Source organism: Myotis daubentonii, chromosome 17, assembly GCF_963259705.1.
Source record: "Myotis daubentonii chromosome 17, mMyoDau2.1, whole genome shotgun sequence".
Lineage (NCBI taxonomy): Eukaryota > Metazoa > Chordata > Mammalia > Chiroptera > Vespertilionidae > Myotis > Myotis daubentonii.
The window spans coordinates 32,887,795-32,899,706 of record NC_081856.1 but is presented as its reverse complement, the minus strand read 5'-3'; positions in this window follow the sequence as shown (position 1 = coordinate 32,899,706).

Sequence of the window (11,912 nt, the reverse complement as noted above, 5' to 3'; positions counted from 1 at the left end):
CAGCAGTCAGCTCGAAAGCCCATGATACCAAACCTAGATTTAATACCTGGTCTAACTGTAATTTTAACCTTTATTAGAAACATAATCAACCATCCTGGAATTTTCTGGTCAGGCACCAGTAAGGTAATCTTTCTAGTGGGCCTTCTTCAGCCTCCACAGGAAGAGGAGGCAATCTGTGTAACAAAAACCTTCCCCTCCTCGTCCTCCAGTGAAAGGATGTCCCAGCCGGAAAAGAATCCTTTCTTTTCTTTTGCTAACAACTCACTGGCCATGCCCTTCCTATAAAAACCTTCCATTTTATATAGTCCCTCAGAATACCCTTCTAGCTGCTAGATGGGTTGCAGTCTGATGTCTGAATAGCTTAATAAAACCAATTAGATCTCCCATGTGCCCTCTGGTAATACTCAGATGTTCTCAGTAATACTCATGTCCTCAAGGGTACCTGCACTGTTAATGGTATGCATAATGAGTTTTGCTAGGTGTGAAAAAAGAACAAATGAATATATCCTATATAATAAAAGGGTAATATGCAAATTGACTCTAACAGCAGAAGGACTGGGAATGACTGGTCACTATGACACACACTGACCACCAGGGGGCAGACGCTCAATGCAGGAGCTGCCCTCTGGTGGTCAGGGCGCTCTCACATGGGGAGCTCTGCTCAGCCACAAGCCAATCTGACGGCTGCCAGTACAGCGGTGGTGGTGGGAGCCTCTCTTGCCTCCTCAGCAGCACTAAGGATGTCCGACTACAGCTTAGGCCTGCTCCCCGCTGGCAAGTGGACATCCCCCGAAGGCTGCCGGGCTGCCAGAGGGATTTCTGACTGCCAGCTTAGGCCCAATTGCCTGGGGAACGGGCCTAAGCCAGCAGGTGTTCATCCCCTGAGAGGTCCCAGACTGCGAGAGGGCACAGGCCGGGCTGAGGGACCCTCCTGAGTGCACAAATTTTGTGCACCAGGCCTCTAGTGTATGTGTATACACACACACACACACACACACACACAGGATTGTTGCAATGACAAAGTATAAAATCTCAGCTGAATAATAAGGACGAATAAAGGAATGCGTGGACAAAGCACAGAGATTATAGGAGAGTAGAATCTGTCACCCAAAAGTATGTCTCTTCAGCATAAATTCTTTAGATTAAAAATTCTTTAAGAACAGGCTTTTTCATGTTCTGTAGTATATAACTAGACATACAGCATCTTTTCAGTCTCACTAATAATGAAATCACACCACAGGAAAAGTGAGCCTGGGTCCCAGCAACCCGAACTTGTTAGTGAAGTGAAGCTGCCACATCACTTTTCAAGAATGTGCTCAGCATAATGGCATAGTGAGTGTTGAACTGATACTTAGACATCTATAACACCGGCCAAAGGAAAAAACAACAACCCACCTATAACAATTATTTTAGGCGGGTTAAATGGAAGAAACAGCGGACATGGAAGAAACTCTGAAAACCAACTAGAAATGGCCCTTTGTCCTAGTAAAGGCCATTTCTATTTGTAAGGGAAATCTTCCTGTGTAAGTTGTTTCTCTCTAGTACCAGGAAAAGGGGGGTGACCTTATCTCTAGAAACTCTCATCAGGGGAGAAAGCAAGGACTTAAGTCTGCATAACAACCTTTCCCCTGTTTACTGTGCTTTTCCTGGTAACCTCCCATAACTGACTCCCCACCCCCAACATCATCTTTCGTCTTTAGCTGAAGGTGGTGTTTCAGGTGATGGCTTCTACCATTTTGGCAAGTTACTCAAGTGCTCCTGGGTCTCTCCCATGTTTACAAGAGGTATAAATGTTTTTAAACTCGAATTTGTTTTTCTCTTGCTAATCTGTCTCATGTCTATTTGATTATTAGACCAGCTGGAAGAACTTCGAAGGCTAAAAGGAAACTGCCCCCACTACCAAGATTGAAGAGGTGGATATAGTTAAAGTTGTAGATTAATTCATCCCTGGCTTCCTTTACTAAGCAGGAGACTAGATTTTCCATAAAGAATCAGATCAGGGATATAATATAATTTGAACCATCTTCCAAGATATAGGCTATCCCTTTTAATATGTGAAATGTTTTTGCTTGAGAATCAAATTCACAAGTTCACACCAAAGTCTGCATTTGTTTTTGTAAGAAGGAGGCATGGAAGAAGTGTTTTTAAAATTTACTGAAATGCATACTCTCAAATGCACATCCCCTAAACAAAGGCATCCAGCTATTTGCTGAAGTAATTGCTAGTTCAAGTTGGGTGGCCTTAAGCTTTTCATCTGAAAGTTCCAACTAGCTCTGATTCTGTACATCAAATAACATTTGGTGTGGGTATATATACACACATGTATGGATAACCAATTAACATTACATATGAAGCCACAATAGTATGCATTCCTTTATAATGAAAGACACAATTCACTGTTTTAAAAAAGAACAAAAATAAACAAACACAATAAAGACCCTTATCCTCAAGTTTAACTTTCTTGTGTAATTTGACAAAGGTCCAATATTATTTTTTTTGTTGTTCCTAAATGCCCCTGGGCTTCTTAAATAAAGTTAATAGTAGTTTTTGAAAATGTGATTATGTTCCCTCACAGGTAGTACATGATGGAAGAAATAGCCAATGGAGGTGGTACCATTGTGCTGATGAACAGATAAGAAAAACATTTCAAATTGTTTTAATGGCTTAATAAACTTATTTTTAAAAAATAACTAAAATTTATTCTAAATGAATGATATTGACTTGGTTGGGAAGAGGAGCTGAGATGAAATGGTAAGGAAAAAAGTAATTACTCGGTGTGTCATGGATCAAATTTACCTCTTATTTTTGTCTATCCGATTCTCCCTATTCAAGTAAATATCTGTGAGGCAGGCAAAAGAATTCAACCTACAGAGTGGGCTTTTTTGTTTGTTTTTGTCTTCTACAAACAGAATGTCTTTGCCCATTAATTCCTGAATGGATGTCTATAATCCTGGAGTTTGCCAAGATTGCAATACAGAACAAATAAATGAAATCTTGGATTTACATAAAAATATTTGTTAGGCCAGTTAGTTTTTCTAGAACCTCTTCACATCTGACAGCGTTCAGCAAATAGATTATGCCTCTGTTCAGTGAACTGGTCTCCACTTAATGATCTGTTTATTTAATGGAAGACTATTGTTCTTCCTAGGAAATGTGATATATCAAAATAATATTTGTTGAGACTAGCAAAGCACTTACCCTCAGTGGACATTAGCCAGTTCGCAGTAATGCGTGCAATAGGAGAAAACAGATACACCACATACTCAGACCTTGGGAGAGTCTCTGGTTCAACCCTTTCATTTTACATAGGAAGAAACTGAAACCTAGTAGAAGTGGCCTGCCAGAATGTGCACGAGTACTTATCAACTGCACTAGGACCAGCGCTCAAGTTTCAGATTCCACATCCAATCATCTTTCCTCCAGCTGATGAATATAACAAGAAGAGTACCCTTTTTTGCAACAGTTTAGCTTCATATAATCTCACAGGTTTATATCTCTCCAACATATTAGAGCATTAAACTTGATAATTAGAAATTAACACTATGAAAAGATTTGTTATTTTCCCACTCTGAATAAAGAATGTAGATAATTCAAATAAAGAATGTAGATAACTCAAATTTATATATACCCATCCTTTAGTCCTCAGACTATTCAAGGCATCATGTATATTGAGATTATAAATCAACATAGTGGGAAGAAAAAGTGTAATTGTTTACAGGGCTTTCAACTATTTCTTATTTATAAACATAATACATTTTCACATATTTTGGCTTGAACAGTAGAGATTATTGTATATATTTCATTAATTCCACTATACCTATAAAGTATTCAGATGAAATAATAATGTGCTATATATCTTATTCATAGGCTAAACATGCAAGATTTTAACTTTACAGTCTATTGTTATATTGTTACTAGAGGAAGACGGGTCTGGAAATAGGTTCTTCACAGTTTCCCAGGAAAAGAATTCAAGGGACACACGCGTAGGAGGATTTTAAGCGACAGTGGCCAGATTTATTAGAGTGCCCTTGAAAAGGCTGCCACACTCCACCAGGCACTTCCCAGGCAAGTGCAGCAGCAGAAGCTGGTCAACAGTGCTGATCCCAGATACACCACCCCAGATGGCTCAGCCGAGACCAGGTGATTCAGCTCCATCGCTCTGCGGAAGAAGTCTATCTTCCAGGGCAGCAGGCCTCCACTGGGCCCACCAGGCCCAGGAGGGTCGACAGGGCTTAGAGCTGCATCACTCTGGCACCTGAGGCTGCCTCATTCCCTATCTGCACATCCCCGGCCAAGGCTCCATGGTACCTGGGCACTGATCAGCACTGTACTCTTGTCCATGCGGCTATTAAAGAGAGACTGGGGCCTTTGTTACGCTTCCCTGTATTTCCTGGGGCTGGGGAGAGAGCAGGCTTTCTTTCAAACGATCCAATCTCTCTTCTGGCTTTTCCTGGGCTTGTATCCTTATCTATCTACCTTTTCCCCAGTTCTGTCTCTCCCCCCCTTATGGTCACCATTTGGGCTTTTAGTGCACATCCTCTTTGTGAAAGGACTCTGCCATGCCATTCCACCCTCCCCCACGCCCCTCTGTCCCCCCATCCCTGCCACCCACCTCCCAACCCCTCAATTTAGAAAGGTGGACTCCTGGAGTTGATTGTAAAGCATCTTTCCTGCCTACTCGGATGCCCAGAGTGACTGTCTTTCCCAGTTAATCTGGCTAGTTCCGTCTGTCCCCTTCCTTTTGTTAACCAGCTGCCTACGCTAACAATATGTTGTAGAGGGCGAACTTCACAGGCAACAGCTGTGAAAGATTTATGACTATAACCTTTGTACATTGCTTCATCAACTTTGGATACAAAATGAGGTCTCATTTTACATAATATTGCGATTAAAAGACCTAAGACACCATCCTCGATAAATTTTGGTTCTTCCTATTCTTATCTTTCCTGTGATGCACTGAACAGTCACCTGGGAGTGCTTACTAAGTCCTGGTCACTGTCCATATGCAGAGAGAAGACCAAATTATTCAGTCCATCCACCAGAGTCCCATATGTTGGTACTGTTGACAATGTGGCTTGCCGCATGGCGTCACTGTTGAAAGCAGTAGCTGCCCATAACCCCGATTTTCTTGCCTACTGCTGGCAATATCCAGGCACATTCTACCAAAATACATCACTGAAGCAATCTGATACAGTTTCTGCTCTCTACTGACAGATCTCGGGTCACCTGAGCATAATTCACAACCAAAACCAAAGTCCAGCAAAATCCTTTCCACTGAAAAGACAGCTGGTGACTGAGAAACACACCATGACACTCTATAGCAGTAGATTCTCACTGTGTCGTTTTCAGAGATGCAAAGCCTCTTGTCCCAGGGCTGAATATAACTTGGACCCTTCCACCAACATTACGGGCCAAAACCGCTAATATTCGGGCTCTTTCAGTTCACTCATGACCTGTCCATAGAGTTACTGTGAGTAGAACAGGCAGAGTCTTAATTCCAAGCTCATGGCATGTCTGGAAGTAGCATTTCCACACTGTAAGCCAGGCCATCAGTCCGGTGCCTCACTCCCGTCCTCTCAAAAGCCCACCCCAATACTGACTCACTTTTCATTGAGCCACAATTCTCCCTTCTCCTTCCTATGTTATTTGTTTTAGTTCATTTTTTAAATACTTTAATTTATAAATAACCCCAAGATGGTATTTTTTTTAATTTTGAAATTAATTTTAAAAAAGCCCCAAGATAGTTTTGGGGGGTTTGTTTCTGGTTTTTGTTTTATGAAATTATTTTAATTTGCCCATACCATTTCCTTTCCTACTGGATCATTCGTAATAGTATACAAATATAATATTCCAGTAATTATTTTCTCTTGCTCCTATAGCCCCCTTCATTTACATATCAATTTGTTGGTTCTCCTTATGGCAGAAAATGATTGTGGATTCTCAAAGTTTCCAAGCAGTCTTCTCTAAGGTGGCTTAAGGTCTATATCACTGAAGGGGAAAATAAGATATTTGGGGGGCTAGCTGTCTGAATCTGTGCCAGTAACCTGCATTCTGACGCACACTCTTGCTAGGGATAATTAACTCCATTCTTATCTGTGATGCCTGGCCTGCCTTGTAGAACCTGTTTCCGGGAATACTCCCATTTTACAGAGGCCATAAACCATGAACCATATAGTAGCACAACCCCTTGAGGGGGTTGGGAGCGCTGGCGCCAGACAGGCCTCTGAGTGTAATCTCACTTCCCCCATCCCAACTCATGGCGGGCGGCAAAGCCCGCGAAAAGTCAGGAAGCCTGATCCACATTTTGGGGACAAAGAAACTAAAGGGTATAAAGGGAAAGCTTGGTCCATATTCATCACTCAGTGTTTGGAGACTGACTCCTCTGAGTCATGGCACTAGTGCATCTGCAAATAAAGGCTACTTTTCTGAATATCCTTTGAGTGCCCAGCTGATTAATTCTCCTGTGCCACCTGGCAGCTTCTGTGCAACATCACTATAGGTTTCTAAGTGGCTGCCATTTTTTTTTAAAAAAAATGTTTTCATTGATTTTAGAGAGACAGTAAAGGAGAGGGAGAGAGAGAGAGAGAGAGAGAGAGAGAGAGAGAGAGAGAGAGAATAACATCAATGTGTGAGAGAAAGACATTAGTTGGTTGGTTCCGTATATGCCCCAACTGGAAATCAAACCTGCAACCCTGTGGTGTACAGGATGATGCTCCAAGCAACTGAACCACCCAGCCAGGACTAAGTGGTTGCCACTTTTAACAGAAATTTTGTTTTCCTTTTAAAAAGAGAAGAAAATATAATTCAATCTGTTAGCGTCTGTGCTATGAAAATAAAATAAAAAATTTATATCAGATAATTTATCTCATATGAGTCCATTCACAAATATGTTTAGGTTATTTGTCTCTGATATACTTTCTTGGAAATAAAATGAGCACAGAGACACAGTATATCTACCTTTAACACCACCCATTCAACTCCAAGCTCTTTTGCTTTCTTCAGTCAATATTAACTAATATTTATTATACACCTACTACATGTTTGACCTTATGATGCCCCCCAATGATACAAAAATAGAAAGACAGCCTCAGCCCTGAAAGTTCTCATGGTCTAGACAAAAACAGACATGCAAATCACATGTATAACAAGTAAGATACAAAGTATTATAGGAAGAGGGAGCTGATAATTACAAGATAAATAGGCATTGGTCAGGAGAGATAGTTGAGAAGGGATATTCCAAGAAAAGAAAAGAACATTTGCAAATGCAAATAAAAGGGAAGGACTGAACACAAAATGTGTAGTCACTTCCTACTTCTGTAGCAGGAAGTCTTGAGCAGAAACGTATGGACCACATCTTGACAGTGTTCTATATTATTATGCTAGTTTTGATTTTATCTCGTAGGGCGGTCATTCACAAATGGACAAAGGCTCTGGGGAGAAAATAGGAGAATCACATGGGAATCCTTTTCCAAAATACACATGGTTACCATATGTGTTTTGAAAAATGTCTCAGATGATTGATACAGCATCTCTTCCCTTCAACCTAATTTGAAAAATCACTACAGTGGATTATGAATATCCATTGAATTCTGAGCAAGAAAATGATTAAAGAGATTGCCTGATATTCAGAGTCTAAGACCTCCTTGGATATTGGGTATCACTTCTTGCCCAATTTCTACCTTTTAACTGTATTTAGCACTTTGGCCAATCCCCAGGATAGATCCCACTCTTCCATAACACATTACACAGTAATGCAAATATTTTTCAGAAAATTTCATAAGGAAGTGCAGAAAATAATTTGACGCATACAATAGAAACAACAAAGAATTCACATTAGATGTCTGTATTCCTCTCCACTGCCATTTTCTTACTCTTTACTTTTCCCCCCTATTTTCTAAAAAATCCCTTTTATCACCCTGAACAATTTTTACCCTCAACTTGTGCACCCCATTCAGAGACACAAAAACCCTACAGTCATGTATTTTTCTTCAATCATTTCCCTTCTTAGCCTCACCCCTCAATTTCTAAGTAGTCTACAACTTATTCAATCCTTTAATAGATAACAGGTTCTAATTGTGGAAATGTTTTCCTATGAGATATATATATATATGAAACAGCAGCATAATCATTAATATTTTCAAACATTTCTTGAGTTCCTACTATATGCCAGCTACTATCTAATTATATCTTAATTCACAGCTACTACCTAATTATATCTTTTAATCTCTAGTTCTCCAAATCTTAAGAATGTTCTCATAAGAGTGAAACATAATCATAAAAATACAGCCCTGGCCAGTTTGGCTCAGTGGATACAGCATCAACCCATGGGCCGAAGGATCCTGGGTTCAATTCTGGGCAAGAGCACATACCTTGTTGCAGCTGATCCTCAACCCTGGTTGGGGTGCATGCCAGAGGCAACCAATTGATCTCTCTCTCTCTCACACATAGATGTTTCTCTCCCTCTGTCTCTACCCTGTCCTTCCACTCTCTCTAAAAATCAATGGGAAAATATCCTCCGGTGAGGATTAACAAAACAACAACAAAATTTTTTTTTTTAATTATGGAAGAACTATTGTGTGCTTCTGAAAAAGCTTTTTCAAAGGATAGCCTTGCCCCTTGCATAGTTTTTTTTAAATGAAAATGTTGAGACTTCCATTGTCTCCTACCCTCCTGCCTAGAGATAAATGAAATGGGTATCTTTCCTGCCCTCCTGTCATAAAATAGCAGATCTCCCCTTTAATTATATACAGGCTTTCCATCCGTTTTTAAAGGAATAATTTAATCCCTTTCTACATATAGAAAATTTATCCAAAAAAAAAAATCAACAAGTGTAGTACATAAATAAGCACAGCAAAACAAAGGCATTTATCTAGCTGTAAGTATCTTCTCAATCAAGGGTAGGTGGTTGAAATTCTCCTCATGTCCTGTTTTCAAAATGTTGCACTGCTGTTTTTGAAACTAATTTGGTGAGCCTCAGTAGAGGACATAGAGAGAAACTGCATTTACTCTGAACTGCTTCCTGGAAAAATTGTTTTAGCCCTCCAACAATAAGAAATTACAGGAGGACATTGAATTACTCCCCACTCAAATTTAATGCTCCAGGTTGGAATGTTTTCCTACGAAATGTATTAATCTGAAGAATTCCATGTTAATATCTCCTCTTTATCAAGTCAAGTATTTGAATAATACATCAAAACTATATCTAAGAAAAACATGCTGTTCTAAAAAACTCCTTTTAGACGAAGAATACTTGAATGCAGTTGTATATTTTTTTCACAGGATTCAACTGTTTGAAGATAGCAGCTTTGATGAATAGGCAACAATTTCAGAAAAAATGGTTTATTTAAAACTAGATTTTTATGCTAGATCTTTTTGTTTTTGTTAAAATATTACACAGATTAAGATATTGTAATAATTTCATCATATCCAACAAACAAAGACAGTAGAGAAAAGAAGCTAGGCATTTTCATCAACACACCTTCCCATCCATTACAGACTTTCCCGCCTTCAGTCAGCTGGTGTATGTATAGTGGGGGTTGAAAGACCATATTTAAAATTCATTATAAATCAAAAACCTGACTGCACATGTGAATTGCTTTATTTAATACCACAAACTCTTTCTTTTTTTTTTTTTTGTATTTCAGAGAGGAAGGGAGAGGGAGAGATTGAAACACTAATGATGAGAGAATCATTGATTGGCTGTCTCCTGCCACTGGGGATTGAGCCTACAACCCTGGCATATGCCCTGGCTGGGAATCCAACTGTGACCTCCTGGTTCATAGGTCGACGCTCAACCACTGAGCCACACCTGCTGGGCCATACCACAAACTCTTATCTTTATCAGTGAAATAAGCACATAGTATATGTAAGGTGACACAACCTAAAGGATGCCCAGTTAAATTTTAATTCAGATAAACAGCAGAACAAATTTTACTATAAGTATACTCCAATGAAACATTTGGGACATAAGTTTTTTTAATATTTGCTGCAGCCTGTATTTTTCTGGCACATCTAAGTATATGAATAAAGCATCTTGTCTTTCAAGAAAAATAATTGGACCAAATGCAAACCTTATGCTGCTTTGATGTTTGCTGAGTCACTTATAAATTGAAGGCCCATCCCACTCACATCCTGGCATAAGGTGTTTATAATTAATTTTTAAAGTTTAGACCTAGAGATCTGAGTGTTCTCAAGGTTCATGGCATCTGAGCAACCAGGATACCATAGACTTCTGTATCGGTTTTAAACTCAAAACATTGACTAAGCAGGAGAATCTGGTAGTTCTAATCTCATGGTCTGTGCTCTGTTATGATTACTCATTACCACATTCCCGGTGAGTGCTACTGGAGACAGTTCCGTTTAAACAGCAGTGTTGAATTAATTTATCAAGTTTTCCAAACCCGCATAGCACACTGTCACTTACACATCTGATCATACTTTATTCTGCCCCTTAGCACAGCCCATTGTGCTTCTTGCTCCTGTAACACCTTCCCCTTGCCTGTATGCCTAGTCAAATGCTACGCTGAGCTACAATTGTTTTCCCTCTTCTGCGTTCTTTGAGCACTTTATCACATAATCAAATAAAGATGAAATACTTGTGAAGGTATGCATATAACTGGATGTACCTATATACATGCACACACAACTGCCACATTCTGCTAAAATCATTTAATATCCCCTCTTATTTTTCTCCCACTTGGGTGGTTTGCAGAGAGAGTATCTATCCAGTGTCTGTGAGCTTTAAAACATCAAGAAGCAAAGGAAAGGGGATATTATAAGGTGCAGTGAATTAGATCTGGGTCCCCTGTGAGGTTCCTTGAGAAATATGTCTAAAAGGACTAGTATTTTTTGTTTATTTGGTTTTTATTACAGTACTATTCCAAGATTATACCAAATAGGGACCCACATCTATAAAATTACATTGAGTTAACACCCTAATGATAACTAAAAGATAAACAGTCCTGGTGTATCTTATGGGTAAGGTACTAGCCTAAGTGTCTACATGTTCAATCTCACTTAATATCCAAGAAATTGGATAAAGTCCTTGCAACCACAAAACCAGCTCAAACTAGCTCTAACCTGTTTCTAACAAGATACTAAGTTGCTTTTCAGAGACAACAGACCAAAATCCCAAGTCATTCAACCAAAGCATGAGCAGAGGAGACAATTTTGACCTCCAGTTGCACTGGAACCAAGTTTTGCTCCGCCCCCCAAGGGAACAAAGGACTGGCCTGGGATGTGACTGGAATTTGAATACTAGAACCCGGTGTCCAGAAAGATCCAGTGCTGAAGCCCCTTACGTTATCTTATGGCCAAGTTCCAAAGCTCTCCAATCAAAACCGCTCCTGCCAGCACTTCTGCATTAGCCTAACTCACCTAAAACTCTGAACCCTGAATTGGGCACACACATTTGGGGCTTGCCTCCTGACTCTTTGCCAGCTGACTTCACAATAAAGCCTTTTCTTTTCTCAAAGCCGATGTCATAGTATTGGCTCCTGCGCACATCAGACAGCGAGTCCTTGCTGGGTAACTCACTTTCTATCTTCATTTTACAAATGAGGAAAATTAGGTTCAAAGAGGTATCATAAATTTCCAATAATCACATAGCTCTTCAGATTAATACAGGTGAAATACAAAGAGTTTACTATAATCCGGGCACTGAGATATATCCAAGGTGTCAAAACAGAAGGAGAAGAAAGAAAAGGAAAAGGAGGGGCAGGAGAGAAGTCCAGGGAAAAGAAAAGGGGGGAGAAGAGTAGGGAGAAAAGAACAGAAAGAAGAAGAGGAGGAAAAGGAAGAAGAGAGGGTCCTTGGCCTTCTATTCTATTAGGGATTCTATTAGGGATTATATATACATTATATATATATATATATATATATATATATATATATATATATATATATATATATAA